Genomic DNA, 17,684 nt, shown 5'->3' with positions numbered 1-17,684 from the left:
AAAATCAATGAATCTAAATGCTGGTTCTTTGAAAAGATAAACAAGATTTACAAATCTATAGCCAAACTCATCAAAACAAAACAAAACAAAGAATCCAAATAAATAAAATCATAAAATGAAGACAATTGTATTTGAATGACAATAAAAATAAATTAAAATTAAAAATCATAAAATGAAAGAGGAGAAATAACAAATGACAGCAAAAATATATAAAGAATTATAAGAAAATATTATGAACAATAACATGCCAACAAACTAGACAATCTGGATGAAATAGATAAATTCCAGAAACATAACATTTTCCAAAAATAAATCAGGGAAAATCAGAGAATCTGAATAGATAGAGATTACAACAAATGAAATTGAAACAGTAATAAAAAAAAACTCCCAACAAACAAAAGTCCTGGACTATATAGATGCACAGCTGAATCATACCAAACATTCCTAGAAGAACTAACACCTCTCCTCAAACTATTTCATAAAATTCAAGATGAAGAAAGTCTCTCAAACTCATTTTACAAGGTCGGAATTATCCTAATTCTAAAATCAGATAGATACTACAGAGAAAGAAAATTATAAGTCAACGTAGTATAGATGCTAAAATACTCAACAAAATATTAGCAGACTGATACAAAAATGCATCATAAAGGTCACACACCATGATTAAGTGGGATTGATTCTGGGAATGCAAGGTTGGTAGAATATTTGCAAATCAATAATGTGATTCACCACATATGTGGGGTTAAAATATGATTTACCAAACAAAATATGTAGGATTAAAACCACATGATTACATCAATAGATGCAGAAAAAGTTTTTGATACAATTCATCATCCATTTATTATAAAAACTGAGAAAATTGGGAATAGAATGAACATACATAACCATAATAAAGGCCATGTGTGACAAATCCACTGCCAGCACCATACACAATAGGCAAAAACTGTAAGAATTCCCCTTAAGATCAGAAATAGGACCAGGATGTCCACTTTTGCCTCCTTTATTCAACATAGTACTGGAAGCCCTGGACACAGCAATTAGACAAGAAGAAGAGATAAAAGGCATTCAAATTATAAAGAAAGAAATAAAACTGTCTTTATTTGCAGGTGACATGAGAATCTTAAAGATTCCACTAAGAAACTACTACAACTGATAAATGAATTCATCAAAGTAGCAGGATGCAAAATTAATATTCAGATATCAGTTGCATTTTTATATGCCAGTTATTATCTAATAGAAAAGGAAATTAAGAAAACAATCTCATTCACTATTACTTCAAAAGAATAAAATACCTAGGAACAAACCTAAAAAAAAATGTAAAAGATCTCTACTTGGAAAATTATAAGACACTGAAAATAGAAATTGAAGAAGATACAAATAAGTGGAAGTACATACTATGTTCATGGATAGGATGAATTAACATCATTAAAATGTCTATACTACCCAAAACAATCTATAGATTCAGTGTAATTCCTGTCAAGATTCCAATGACATATTTTGCAGAAATAGAACAAATATTTAAAAAATTTATATGGGACCACAAAAGGCCCTGCATGGCAACAATGATCCTGAAATTAAAGAACCAAGTTGGAGGTATCATACTACCTAATATCAAACTATACTACAAGACCATGGTAATCAAAAGAGCTTAGTGCTGGCAAAAAAACAGACACAGAGATCAATGGGACAGAATACAGAGCCCCAAAACACACCCACACATTTATAGACTACTAATATTCAACAGGGGAAACAAGAACATACAATGGAATAAAGATAGTTTATTCAATAAATGGTATTGGGAAAATTGGACAGATATGTCAGAAAAATGAAACTAGACCACCTTCTTATACCACACACAATGAATTCAAAATGGATCAAAGACTTAAATGTTAGACCCAAACTATAAAAATCTTAGAAGAAATCATGGGCAGCAACATCTCAGGCATTGCTTGTAGAAATTTTTTTTCAGATATATCTCCCCAGAGAAGGGGAAAAAAAGAAAAAATAAACAAATGGGACTTTATCAAACTAAAGGTTTTTGCACAGCAAAGGAAATCATCAACAACAACAACAAAAAAGACAAGCCACAGAATGGGAGAGCATATTCACCAATACATCTGATAGGGGGTTAATATCCAAAATTTATAAAGCACTTAAAAAATGCAACACCAAAAAACAAACAATTAAGTTAAAAATGGGCTAAATGACTTGAACAATTATCCAAAGAACATACAGATAGCCAATAGACATATGAAAAGATGCTCAACATCACAAGTCATCAGAGAAGTGAAAATAAAAACCACAATGAAATACCATCTCAAACCTGTCAGAATGGCTATCATCAATAAATCAATGAACATGTGCAGGTGAGATTGTGGAAAAGGGGAACAATTTTGCACTTTTGGTGGGAATCCAGACTGGTGCATGCGCTGTGGAAAGGAGTCTGGAGATATCTCAAAAATTTAAAAATAGATCTGCCTTTTGACCCAGCATTCCACTTGGAGGAATATATCTGAAGAAACACAAAACACCAATTCAAAAGAACATAAGCACCTCTATATTCAGTGCAGCATTATTTACAATCACCAAGATATGGAAGCAGCCCAAGTGTCCAAGAGATGAGTGGATAAAAAAAACTATGATACATTTACATAATGGAATTCTGTTCAGCCATAAAAACAAAATTTTTACCCATTGCAATAGTATGAATGGATCTGGAGAACATTATGCTAAGTGAAATAAGTCAGTCAGAGAAAGACAAATACTGCAAATATTTCACTCATATGCACAATATAACAAACAAACTGAAGTAACAAAACAGAGACAGACTCATAGATGGAAGTACAGATGGAAGAACCCATGACAGCCAATGGAGGGAGGGAAGTTAGGGGTGGAGGGATTGAGCAAAAAGGATAAAGGACTCATGGATGTGAACAACAGTGAGATGCTTGTTGTGGGGAGGAGGGTATAAGGTGATTAAATGGTAATGGAAAATATAATAAAGATTATTTATTTTGAAAAAAGTCTGAAAAATTCTGATACAAAAGTGAAAACAGGTAATTAAATAGACAAAATGATTTATCTAATTGATATTAACCACACCTTGTTTGCAGCTACTCCATTGCTGACATAAGCGACACATGGACAAAGTAGCCATGGTGGCAGAGATAAAGATTATTCATGAGCTCATGGCCTTCCACTTACTAAGGCTAATCTAGTTACTGCTTCTTCTGAATGTTAAACATGACAACAACAGAGACCAATGCACTATTCTCAAGGAGCTCAAATAGTCACAGGTTGACAAGTCACTTTGGACCCCTTCCTTCCTTTAAAAAAGGCTATGACTTTGTTCTCATAGAAATAGGTCTGTTCTGGCTATGAATTTGCCTTTTCTCTCCACAGAACATCAGCTAGAAGAAGAAGAAGAACAATTCTTCAGGGATTTTTCTCACTAAGGAAACCGCTTTACAGTGAAGGCGTTTTGGGAGACAGTACATGAAGTTCACTGATCTCACTGTTTATATACCATCCAGAACATTGGAACATTGGAATGACCTATTGAAGTACCCACACAAAAGCAATATCCTGTGAGATGAGGGCAACATTCCTCAAGACGTATTAAGTTAAAATTTTTTTAGTGTATATATATTTAGTAAGAAAAGTATACAAGTCTGAGAACCAATGGGTTAAGGGGTGGCCCTACTTACAATCACTCTCATTGACCTACTGGTGAACTTTCACTTATTGTAACTATGAATTATGCAGAGTTAGAGATCCTCTTCCCTAAATTACAGGAGTTGATATTCTCTCTAACAAAGCAAAGTTCTCATTCAGGTATACCTACAGATATTACCTGGGAACCTTGGGTACCTAGCATTCAAGGATCCAGTTGGCAAGTAGAGGAATCACAGTCATGTCAGTAGCAAGTGACCATGGTCAGCAGAAGTCTTGGCTACTATTATTATACAATGTACAAGAGATACGTAGGAATATGTGAAGAGCTCAGAAGATCCTCTTGAGTGGTCAAGCTCAGACTTTTCATGAGTCATACCACCAAGTAGCCACCTAGATTAATAGGGGTAATTGACTCAGGGCACATTGCATTAGGAATAGAGAGTGGAGGTGTAAAACAATGAGCTGTATTTGTATCCTTAAGATTATATGGAGCAATGAAGATTTTAGTTTCTCCATTAACCTTCTTCTAAATCTCATCTCCATACCAGGAAGAGAAGTCCATTACGTTGCTCCCAAAGGAGTTGCTCCCCAAAGTGTGGAAAAGTGGATCACAGTGTCCCAAAGAAAAAAGTGTTCATATATGTACATACACTATCATATCCCCTTTCCAGAAAATACTTTTTTGCCCAACTGTAAGGAGTATAGTAAACTGAGATTCTTTAGTTGTTTGCTCTTTTAAGGTTATGTTAGCTTTCTAGCCAAAGTTGCGGTCATCTCAGGGAAGTCTTCAGCTAATAATTGGGCAAGAAAAATGATAGTATATGAGTCTAGCTATTATCACATGCTCTGCTTTCTGCATCAGAGCTCCCTCTTGGTCTATCACATTTTGTAATATCTGAAACACACCTTATTATAACAAGCCCACTCCATTTTTAGAGAAAGGAACAGAGACCTCATGATACAATGAAAAAATGTCACCATTTTTCCCCCAAAGAAGAGCATTTGCTGTGGGGTATATTTGTATAGCCATTTTCTAAAAATATTATCTGCTACACCAAAGAAAAAAGAGGTTCTCGTATTTGTTTTATAAAAATAAATAGCTACTTCCAGCCAGATAGAGGCATAGGTAGACACACTGTGCCTCCTCACACAACCAAAAGAAGGACAACAACAAATTTAAAAACAAAAACCAACCAGAATTCACAGAAAATCAAAATATGGAAGTCCAAAACCAAGGGGTTAAAGAAAAAAACATTCATCCAGACCAGTAGTGGAGTGGAGATGGGAAGCTGGGTGGAGAGGACTCAAGACAAGGAAGTGGCTGGAGGACTGGGCAAGGCAACAGCTTGAAGACTGGGTGATTCCACATTCCTGTGCAGATAAACTGGGAGGAACAACTGGGGAGAGAGGTAGACCACACAACACAGGGTTCCAGTGCAGGGGAATAAACCCTCAAAGCCTTGGACTGAAAAGATCTGTGGGGGTTGAGGCGTCAGTGGAAGAAACTCCCAGCCTCATGCAAGAGTTCACTGGAGAGACCCAGAGGGTCCTAGAAAGTACACAAACCCACCCACCTGAAAATCAACACTAGAAAGACCCAATTTGATTATGGGTAGCTGGGAAAGTGACTGAAAACATGGAGACAGCAGAGCAAGTGGCAATGTTTCCTCTTGGGCCCCTCCCCCACGTACAGTGTCACAACATGGGTTGCCCAACCCTGGTGAACACCTAAGGCTCCACCCCTCACTGTATTACAGGTATGCTGAAACAAAATAAAAAAAAATGGTCAAAAGGATAGAACAGATCAAAGCTCCAGAAAAAATATAACTAAGTGATGAAGAGATAGCCAACCTATCAGATGCACAGTTCAAAACACTGGTAATCATGGTGCTCACAGAATTGGTTGAATATCATTGCAAATTGGAGGACAAAATGAAGGCTATGAAAAGTGAAATGAAGGAAAATGTATAGGTAACCAGCAATGATGGGCAAGAAACTGGGACTCAGCAGTTTGGAGCAGAAGGAAGAAATAAACATTCAACCAGAACAGAATGAAAAGGACAAGAATTTAAAAAAAAAATGAAGAGAGGTGCAGGAACCTCCAACATCCAAACATCCAAACATTCCAACATCTGAATCATAGGGATACCAGAAGGAGAAGAGGAAGAGCAAGAAATTGAATACTTATTTGAACAAATAAAGGAGCAGAACTTCCCCAATCTGTCAAGGGAAATAGACTTCCAGGAAGTCCAGAAAGTTCAGAGTCCCAAAGAAGTTGAGCCCAAGGAAGCACACACCAAAGCCCATCATAATTACATTACCCAAGATTGAAGAGAAGGACAGAATCTTAAAAGCAGCAAGAGAAAAGGACACAGTTACCTAAAAAGGAGTTCCTATAAGGCTGTCAGCTGATTTCTCAAAAGTAAACCTTGCAGATAAGACAGGGCTACAGTGAAGTATTCAATGTTATGGAAAGCAAGGACCTACATCCAAGATTACTCTATCCAGAAAAGCTATCATTTAGAATGAAAGGGCAGATAAAGTGCTTCACAGATAATATCAAATTAAAGGAGTTCATCATTACCCAGCTCTTATTATATGAAATGTTAAAGGGATTTATTGAAAAAAAGAAGGTAAAAAATATGAACAGTAAAATAACAACAAATTCACAACTATCAACAATCGAACCTAAAAAGGAACAAAAACAATAATGAACTAAGCAAACAACTAAAACAGGAACAGAATCACAGAAATGGAGATCACGTGGAGGGTTTTCAGCAAAGAAGGGAAGTAGGGGGAGGGGGGGGAAGGAACAGGGAGTAAGTAGCATAAATAGTAGGTAGAAAATAGGGGGAGGTTAATAATAGTTAAGGAAATGTAGAAGCCAAGGATATATGTACCACCCATGGACATGAATAATGGGGGGAATGTGTGGGGGAAGGGGTGTGCAGGGTGGAGGGGAATAAAGAGGGGAAATGGGACAACCATAATAGCATAATCAATCAAATATATTTAAATAAATAAATAAATAACTATATCTACATTCATATGGTAATTTTTCTCCTTTCTTGCAATAAAAATAATAGAAAATGAGCATTTCTTCCTTTCTAAAGCCAGCTCTGTTCTTAGTTCCAGATTTTATTCCTTCTTACCTTCTTGGTGGTTTTTCTCTGTAATTTAATTCTTTATGTGTCTATCCCATATCTTTGAAATTGTTCTTTCTAAGATTATTATACCAACCATATATTTAAATTATGTTTACCTCCTTAAATATAAACACAAATTCCATTTTCTGACCCTAAACATCCCTCCTCCAGTGCAGCATCTTTCCTCCTCTTTAGAGCCAAATATCTTTAAAGTACCATCTATACTAAAAACATAGCTTTACATACATTTGAAGTATCACTCAATCTACTACATATTTAATATTTTAGTTTTACCATTCCCATTAAACCCACTCATTATAAGGTTTACAAAACTTCTTTAAAGATACTTTCAAAAGTTTTGGCTAATAATCAATCACACCTGACTTCTCGTTGTTTTTTTATACTTTTGACTTCATCTTCCTTCTTGAATATCTTCTTTGTAGTACTCTCCTGATTATTCTATTTCCCTTGTGAGGTCTATCTGGAAAAAGTACAGCCATTGTTAATAAAACAAGAACTGTTTGCATGACCTCAATGTAGCCTGGCAGCCAAGGAGAGTGGGCTGGAATTTACATGTGTAAATAATGACAACTTCACTGACTAGGCAGTAGGGATGGTAGATGCCATTGAGTGAGCATGTATACTGTGTGGCCATCATATTTAAAATGATGGAATTAGTAGGTCAACACATCTGCATCTAATTTTGCATTAAGCTTGAACGTTCCTCCATAGAAACTATTCGAATGATACAGAAGGCCATAGCTATGGGCAACTAGTGATTGGCAGCTTCATCAGGACAACACACCTGCTCATGCATCACATTTTGTGCAATGTTTTGGCAAAACATGAAATCACCCAAGTGACTCAGCCACACTACAGCCTTGTGACTTCTGGCTTTTCCCAAAACTAAAATCACCTTTGCAAGGGAAGAAATTTCAGACCATCGATGAGATTCAGGAAAGTATGACGGGGCAGTTGATGATGATTGGGAGAATTTTTGAGGTCCCATGATGTCTACCATGAAGGGGAATGGGATGTTATTGTCCTATGTACAATGTTTCTTGCGTCTTTTATGTTCTCCAGTAGATATCTCTATTTGTTATATTACATGGCTGGATACCTTCTGGACAGATCCCATATGTCCTTCTTTTCCCCATATATTAAATAATGATAACATTTATTTTTCTTTCAATTTAGTCTTCTTTGATGATTTAAACCCATGCTTTTATTTGTTCCCTATAAACTCAATGATTCCTAGATCTGTTCCTTGTATACTCTAGGTCTCTTCAGAGTTATTTTTCCCCAACCAACCTTCTTTTGTTCTATTTCATTTTTTATCTACTTCTAAGATTATACTTACCATATATACACTAAGTTATATTTATTTATTCTTATCTCACTGTCCATGCCATATTTTAAGAGGGGGAATAATTCCTTCTCAATTGTGGTAGCAAATGCCCTAAATATACATGTTTTGGATGAGTGCCCCTAATGTCTACCTTGAAATAGCTTAATGGATCAAAGTTAGACATCTGTATCAAGCCCTATAGCATAGGGCTTGACTCAAAAGACGAACTGTACCAATTAAATTCTCATTTGGAATTTTTCATTCGTTTCTCAACAGAAATATTTTATTCATCAAATGATAGAATGAATGGTCCATGTGCCATGGCATGCTATAATTTATCTGTGTAGTTTAGTCTCTTGAAAATTTCCCAAATTTGTTCTTGCTTCTCCAGAACAGTTGACCTGAACTGATATTTCTGGCCAGTTATTACTGAACATCTTTCTCTCTTCTGCATCTATCCTTATTCACTAGGTATCATCATCTCTATGAGTACCCCCAGAGGAAATAATGATGCTTATTAGGCACCACGGTTTCATATGCTCAGTATTTTCAATTACATTTACAGTTCTTGAGATGTATTTGGGGGCACAATAAACAGCACAGTGTGAAGTATAAGGAAAGAAATATCTGCAGATAACCAACATTTATCTGAGTTCTTTTGTAATAAGAAACACACTCAAGTAACCCTACGTCATAGAATACTTCCTTTAAGAACGGGGAGATGAATTTTACAGGATTACAGGTCTCTATAAACAAATTATTTAGCTCAACCTCAGGAAAACTAGAACAGAATGAAAAGTAATCCTGGGGATCTTGGAATATTCAGTTTTTTTTCTTGGTTCTGCTCCTTACTATGTCACTTGTCCATTTATTCTTTTTTTCCTCTTTTTTATGTATACCTCCTTAAATATTTTTACTTTAAATACCTCCTATATTTTTCTTACTTATAGTGTCTGCTTCTTCTCACATTCCTCTTTGGAATCAAAGTATGCATCTTTCAAGCTTCAGCTTGTTGCAAATTCTTTTCCTTGATTAATATTTTTTTCATATTTCTAAAACACAACCTGATTAGATTAGCAAAGAATAGTCTTAGCTTATATTAACAGAGTATGTACTATGATCCAGGGTACATTATTTAGTGGGGACATTTTTATTCTTATTATATAATTTGTTAGAAGAAGACATTTAAACTCAGATAAGTTATTCATTCCAGTCCAAGCTCAAAAAAAAAAAAAGAGAGAGAGAGATAAAACTTCAGGCTTTTCAACCATAAGCTTATGCATTTTATTACTTTACCACGCTACTTATTTTGAGATGATTAGTGTTAGCTAAGTTGAGTGGAGTGGCATGGTACAAATTATGATGGCATGGAATTAATCTATACAAGAGCTTCATGAACAATAATTTCCTTTAGAAGTAGTTGTGATGGACAGATTAAAAAAAAAACAGAAATAGTACAGTTTGCCAAGCTAAGGAATTTATTCTAAATTATAAACCAATTATTAAGGCTTAATTTTTGGAGACCATTTTGAAGCCATTGAATTTCTTGCTTAGTGAACACTACAGGAAAGTAAAGGAACAAATAAAATGGCATGTGGCAGTGGATGGCCCATGTTTGCACACCTGGATAAGTCCTTAACCCCTCTGAGTTAAGCAATATTTGGGGTAAACAAAATAAGTAATGTTCCCTGCTTTCTAAGAGTTTAGTCACTGGAGCAGAAACTGAAAATGACAGTTATCCAGGGAGGACACATTAAATTACTGAACATGGTTTCCAGACCAGAGAGGAAGTCCTGTGAAATCACATAGACATGAAGAAGTGAGAAGATGAAAGAAAGATTGTGTCACCGGTTCTCTTTTTCATACTTATAGCCTCTACTTTTTCTGAAAAGAAGGGGACTATACTCTATAAGTTAATTGAACTTCTCAATCCCTGCCATACTTTATCTTCTAAGACTTTCTGTCACCATCTTTCTTACAGCAAACATTTGTGTTTTTTTTATTACCTTTTATGGTTAGTCCAATACTGTTTACTTGTATCATATTCTCTATAACATTGTGTCCTATTGTATTTTGTTCCTTTATTTTTCATTTTTATGTCATCTATGGCACCTCTTTAAAAATACACTAAAAATAAACCCTAAGTAAATATAAAAAAATGAATTAATATCTAGTTCATTGGATTTTACATTATTAAGAGTAGGCATAGCTTACTTAGGAAGGAATGTCCCAATATCATTTTTGAAACTATAGCCTTTTAGAAAATATCAGGAAGAACTGGCAAACTGAGACACTAATGAGTCACCAATATCATTAATGAAAATGGGTAAGTGTCAAGAGTGTTCAGGTCAGATTTTGAAGAAGAGAGCATAATATTGGTATAGACCAAAGAAAGCCAATGATTCCCAAACAGGATAAATTATAAGAGAAGACAATATTCTAACAGTCTGGAAGCAACAATAAATTACAAGAGGTACACTCTCAAGCAAAACTAATTGTTATAATATTTCTATTTCTAAGATTCTAAGATGCGTACTTTACTTCCATTACCATCTAGTGAACCATATAACTATATTTGTAGCTTCATCAATTGAACATCACAGGGTTTTTTTCTTATCACTATTTCTAAGGTCAATCACTCTGCTGCAAACATAGTCATAAACATGCTTGCAAATTAATGATTAAATAAATAACAAGAATGCATACATGCATGTATTAATGAGTATACCAGTACCACTCCTGTTCTCTTGATTGATGGAAAATAAGAAACAAAGTATGATCTTAACTGTAAAGGTTTGCAGCAGATAGAGTGTCCTCTTATAATTTTGAGGAGGTAAAATGAATATATTTCAGAATAGAAAGATAATTTTTATTATATTCTCCTGAGAAATCAGAAGTAAAATGTTTTTCATTTCTCATCCTTAAACTCATTTTTTTTCTATGTAGGTATGAGAATACCTGATTATCAATGTTCATGTGCTACATCTTGGCAGAGATGTTATGTGGAGAGAAATAGTAAGGATAACAGGCTTCCTAAAGAGGCCTGGTACTCTCATTCTTCCTCTGGCTTATAACCTTACTACTTGGTTGGGGACCTTTCTCTGGTCCCCAACCAAGTTATTGTAAGAGACTTTGTATCCAGAATCCCACTGTTAGAAGAAAGAGAATATGTTGTCTACATATACTCTATTTCTTATCAGAATTATGATTTTTCTGTTTTCAGAGATAGGCCATATTTTTTAAATGGAGCAAAAAGGAAAAAGAACTCATGGACATGGACAACAACATGGTGATTGTGGAGGGGAGAAGGGTATAAAGGGGATAAATAGTATTGGAAAGAATATAATAAAATATAAAAAGAAAAAATAGAGACAAGTATTAAAGTAAGAAACAGGTAAAGCTATAAAATAAAACCAATCTAAAATGTCTCAATAATATTTTAACTCTTTTTCAAAATATAATTAAACATACCAGACCATCAGGAAAAATACCTTTTGAAGATGTGAAATATATTACCATTGTGGTTCTGAATGAGAATTAAATTGATTCTCTAGTATCAAAGAGGTATAATTCTATATGTAAATAAATAATTGAAGGAATGAGCTATTTCTGTTGTAGCTAATGACACTTAAGAATGACACTTACAGAAAATAGTGTTTAAGTATAAAACTGCTCATTTCAAATATTGCCTTAGATTTGAAGTTGTTACTGTATACAGAAAAGCTTCTGTTAGAACTTGTGATACTTATTTTTCATTTCCAACAGCTAGTCATTTCTTATAATCCAAGGTTGATTCTTTCAATTTATAATTGTTATTTATGAAATTGTCAGAGGTGTTAATAAACACACATTAATAAAACTCTTGTATCTATTTGAATACTTAGCAAACTAATGGTTCAGAAGCAGCGAACCCATTCAACTGGGCAAAGTTAAAAAAATATATGCCTATAACACTTCCCTCAATTAGGGATACAAAGCACCTAAGGCTTTAGGTAGGATTATAAATTTTATATTTCTGTGCCAAGACCAACTGTAATGCAGGATCCAGATTTTTGCTAAAGAATGTTATGTTGTAGAAGGGTAACATGCATAGACTTCACTGCAATTGTATCCAAAGTTTAATATTTCTTGTTGATGTTATGTGTTTTTTCTAATATTTGTTTGCTTGATTTACCCTGCATATTTATGTCTTAATTCCAACCAGAAGTTGTGTTAACATGTGTTTCTGTGTTTGGAGGTTGTATTGAAGTAAAGATGTGTATATTTGTGAGCCTCATGAATTATGATAATATTAAATAAATTGTCTATAATGTGGAAAAGGTACACTTGAGCAGTTTCTACAATCACGCTTTAATGACCACATGGTATGTGGTTGATGAAATGTCCAGATGGAATTGTAGAAGCCACTATAGTCCAGTGTATTAACAAACCAGTGGATGTGCTTCCCTCCAGCTGTGCATTCTGAGTGGATTTTCTGATTGGTAGTCAGAACCCTAATTCAGCTTTCTGGTTTCTGTGTCTCTTCACATTGGATACACTCTCACTAATGATTTGCTTATGCTCAGTTCTTTCCAAAATGTTGACTTTTAACAAACCAGGCTATTTCTTACCAAGTATTGTCTCAAGGCTAAAATATGGATCAGAAACTAATTTTTTGATATTTTTGTAGAGCTAATTATTCATCTTAATTATATGGATCTAATCTGGGCATTCAGCCCTCTGGAAAAAATGTTAAAATACATAAATGAATTTTAGAAGATGTTTAGGCAAGTATAATACATTCTGTCCTTGTCCTAGGATGCTGAATAAATTGAGGAGTGCGTGAATAGGAAAGAGGGAGGGTGACAAAAAAGGAGACATAAGTAGAAGGAATGGGAAAGAGACCAGAACAGGTGTCAGGGAAAAGTAGGTTTGGCCAAATTATGTCAAGAATTTGGAAGAAGGACAAGGGGAACAAAACACTGGCTATTAGTCATGTGTTTTTGTAGGAATATAAACAAAAGTAGTGTTCAAGTAAGAGCCGGTGTCTTAACCCAAGAAAAAGAAATGACATAAGCTATTTATGTGAAATTAATGTGCATTACTTGTACCCAGAGGAAAGAAAAGCAAAACAATTCTTCCAACAATACTAAAATACAACCTGAGTTCTCTATGAATATTTCACAAGCCACATACAGAGATAATATTAGATTACAAATGACATCAGGAAGTTATGAACATATTTCATTAGTGCAAGTAAATGATGTAGATTTAGTTAAACACCCATGATATTCTTTACTAAAATATTTTTATACCCAGCAATACTTTAAATTATCCCTGGTACAATTAAAAACTTTAAAACCAAATGGTTTTTTGTTAACAATTTCGCAGACAAATTTGATGTCATTGGATTTAAAATGAACATTTGGACTGAGGCCCCTTCCAGATAAACATAATATTTAAAAGCATCTGGATCTGTCAGTGCTTAAATCAGAGTTGCCTGCTATCACCATCATAGGATAATGATTTGAAGTTATTTACTATTACATGGCCGAAAGTGACCTTGATAACTTTCCATACTTTTTCCAAGTATTTTTTTCAAGTTGGATAAAATGTGTTCTCTAAATTTACATTTTAAACATTTAAGGAAACAAAAAGTAAGTAAAATTCAGTAGAATAGATAAAATATCATGTTTTTCTATAAAAGTTAATCACAATTTGATCCAGGCCATAATACTTGAGATCATCAAAATAATGCATCAAATATTAAAATCTGGTTTTTATATAGAAATTATTTTTTTGTATTATAATATGTGATTATTATCACTTAATCAAAAGAGACCCAGGTTAAGCCATATAAAATGGCCAATAGTTCACCATACCTAACCTACATAAATGACATTTTGTATGATTTAACATAATGTGTGTGTAGTTTAAAGGAGGATGTAATGAATCCTTATCACTGGACTTTTTAAGAAATAAAACACCACCAAAATTATAGGTAATTAATTGTATTATTCTAGTTCTCTAAACATTCATTTTCTTTTACTTAAAAATGGAGTGTCAATTTCCTTACATATATTACATTTGCCACTATATAAGGTCTGTCCAGGAGGGATTCAGATACGTAATATGAAAAATAAAGATATTTATTGGAGAAGATACAAGATACAAGAAACATTGTACATAGGACAATGATGCCTCAGTGCCTTTCTAAGTAGGCATCTTGGGACCTCACACAGTTTTCCCAGTCACCGCAAACTGCCCTGTCATATTTTCCTGAATCTCAATGATGGTCTGAAATCTCTTCCTTTTCAAAGATGATTTTAGTTTTGGGAAAAGCCAGACGTCACAGGGTGACAAATCTGGGCTGTACTGGGGCTGAGTCACCTTGGTGATTTCGTGTTTTGACAAAAAACTCATGCTCTAGATGCCATCAGTGAGTTCACTATCATGATGAAGCTGCCAATCCATGGTTTCAGCCTTCAGAATCATCTGAAACAGAGGAATGTTCAAGTTTATTGCAAAATTTGATGCAGATTCATTGCTCTACTTGCTCAGTTGTTTGGAATGCAATGGCCATACTCTAACATCCCCACTGATTAGTAGAGGGAGGTAGTCATTGTTCATGTATGCCCATTCCAATCTACTCTCCATTCCAATCTGACTCTCCTATAGGACCAGGTTATATTGATGTTGCCCAAACCATTCTCATTATGTTAACAATGGCTCTACTTTTTTGCAAACAGACCTCATATATATACATGGTCCTATCAATTTTACATTTTACATTTTGAAGTTTATTATGTAACTCCATTTTTAGATCTGTCAAATCTTTGTGAAATTACTCCCTACTCAGTACTAGCACTACATTCTAATCATAAAGACAGTCTTTATACATATTTTTACTAGTTTTCTTTTGATAATATTTTCTTTGTATAACATTTTATTTTTAATCTTTGTGTCATTTTCTTTTTTCTACATTTTTTAAATTAAATTTTTTAAAAGATTTGTTTATTTACCTTTAGAAAGAGGGGGAAAGAGGGAGAAAGAGAGGGAGAGAGACATCAATGTGTGGTTGCCTCTCTCATGCCCCCTACTGGGGACCTGGCCTGCAACCCAGGCATGTGTCCTGACTCTAATTGAACCAGTGACCCTTTGGTTCACAGGCCGGCACTCAGTCCACTGAACCACACCAGTCAGGGCTCTATGTCATTCTGTGTTAGACATATTTCATTGATTTAATTGATTAAATTCAAGTATATTATCATTGTTTTTTTTAATGTAGAAATGAATGTCTTTATGTTGACTAGGATTATTGACCTATTTGAATTTGTCACTTTATTTCTTACATTATCTGTTCTTCTTATTCTAGCCTTTCTTTTTCTTTTATTTTTTCAATTAATTTTCTGTCTTTTGTCTTTTCTCTACTAGTTTGATAGATATATACTTTTTATTCTTTAAGTGATCATAATGGAAACTTTTACTCTACATATTGAATGTTATAACATCAAAATTAAATCAAAACCTTTTCATTGAACAAAACAATGATAGGACCAAATAATTGAAATGTATTTTTATCATTTTCTTTATATTTTGAACTCTTTACAAAAATTACCTTTAAAATATAAAGACTTGATAAAATGTACTAAATAAAAAATAGGATTTAGTCTAAAAGATGGCTTTCACCTTACAGGGAAAGATTTTGTGTATTGATTTCTTTAAATGGTCACTCATTGAACATTCATTTCTAAACACTGCTTTAGAACATGGTGATGACATAGTGAAAAAGAATCTGCCCTCAGGGATTTTATAATGTAGTAGGGGAGACAGATAATATACAAGAAACCAGGTTCTGAAATTATCAGTATTCTTTGTTAAGGTTTGGATAAGTATGTAGTAATGTCCTCAGTAACTCTGAGTAGACTTCTTTCAATTGCCTTTATGGTATTCCTCATTTTTTATGTAGATTTTAAAGAAAGATTTATGCTATATTTATGATATGTTATCATTCTTATGTATCAAGTCATGTATAAAAATCTTATGTGAAATCTTTAGAAATCATAGGAAAAACAAACACTTTAGAAGATAATAAACAACAAAATATTAAATAAGACTTTTCTTACCTCCAAATTTGTACAAGAACATTCATTTTAGTGCTTGTGTATCCTAAAGAGTGCTCAGACATCACTAAAAGTGACAAAACTGCCTATTCACCTGGTGATTCTGTTGCTGAGAGCCTCTCTTCCAGCTCCAGCCTGTATTTGAAGGAAACCAACAGTGATCTTGCAGAATTTCTGGGGACAAATATTTGTGTGACAAAGTGTCAGGGCTCTATGATTCTCTGAAGCCTTTTCTACATTTGCCACAGACTTCTACTTTTATTTCAAGACAAGTGGAAAAGGCTTTCATAGAATTGTTTGGATGCTTGATATAGTTGCCCTGGAGATTCAGGGACATGGAGCTGTCTCTGACTCTCATTCAAAGCAAGCAAATTGGAATAAACCAGCTAAATCTGCTCTTAAAAAATAGAGATGCCTTTTGAATGGCCTGACCTCTCAATTCTTGGTAACAATAAAGAACTGAGTTTTTCATGGTTTTAGTGTTGATGTAGAAAGTAGCTAAGCTCAAGTCTCTTGTGAGGACCCTATGCAAGAGTAATGCCTGCCTAGGTATGATGACTATGACAGATTACATGTGTGGTGGCCTTGAAGCAGCAGATTAGGGAGTAGTTTTAAACAGTTCACAATTAAGAAGACCATAATTAGGACCTCTGCCCACATTAATTTTAGTAGCTACTCATCACCATTTTATCTCCACTTTCATTCTTGCCCCAGATCTAAGGGGAACCAATTGCAGCAGAAGCAGTAAAGGAGGACTAGAACCAGGAAGTGGAGAAACCTCCTAATCCTGTTTCTCTTCTCTAGGAATTGCCATGAATCAGAAAGAGGTCTGGAAGCAATAATATTTTGAAGCAGATGAATGATAGATAATTCTACATTAGATTCAACAGGATTTTTAAAAAAAGATTTTATTTATTTATTTTTAGAGAGGGAAGGGAGGGAGAAAGAGAGAGAGAAAGAAACATCAATGTGCTGTTGCTGAGGGTTATGGCCTGCAACCCAGGCATGTACCCTGCCTGGCTGGGAAACGAACCTGAGGCACTTTGGTTCGCAGCCCGAGCTCAATCCACTGAGCTACACCAGCCAGGGCTTCAACAGGATATTTAATGCCTAGAATTTAGGATGTTATAAATAGCAGACGGTGACCAGAAATGTTAGGGGATATATTTAAAAATTTTCAGAGGTGGTAAAGGACCTCCAAAAGTTTATGTGAGAAAAATATAATTTTTGTTTCTTATGCCTCATCTAGTCCATTTGAATCAAACTGTTTAAATAAGCCAGCCCAGGAAAGACAAATGCTGTATGATCTCACTTCTATGTGGAATCCAATGAGCAAAATAAACTGATGAACAAAAGAGGACCAGAGGCATGGATACATAGAACTGACATATCTCAGAGGGCAGGGTTGGAGAA

Source organism: Phyllostomus hastatus, unplaced genomic scaffold (genome assembly GCF_019186645.2).
Source record: "Phyllostomus hastatus isolate PE091 unplaced genomic scaffold, TTU_PhHast_1.1 phas_scaffold_46, whole genome shotgun sequence".
In the NCBI taxonomy this organism is placed as follows: Eukaryota; Metazoa; Chordata; class Mammalia; order Chiroptera; family Phyllostomidae; genus Phyllostomus; species Phyllostomus hastatus.
The sequence above is the reverse complement of the archived record's forward strand: the minus strand, read 5'-3'. Positions refer to the sequence as shown.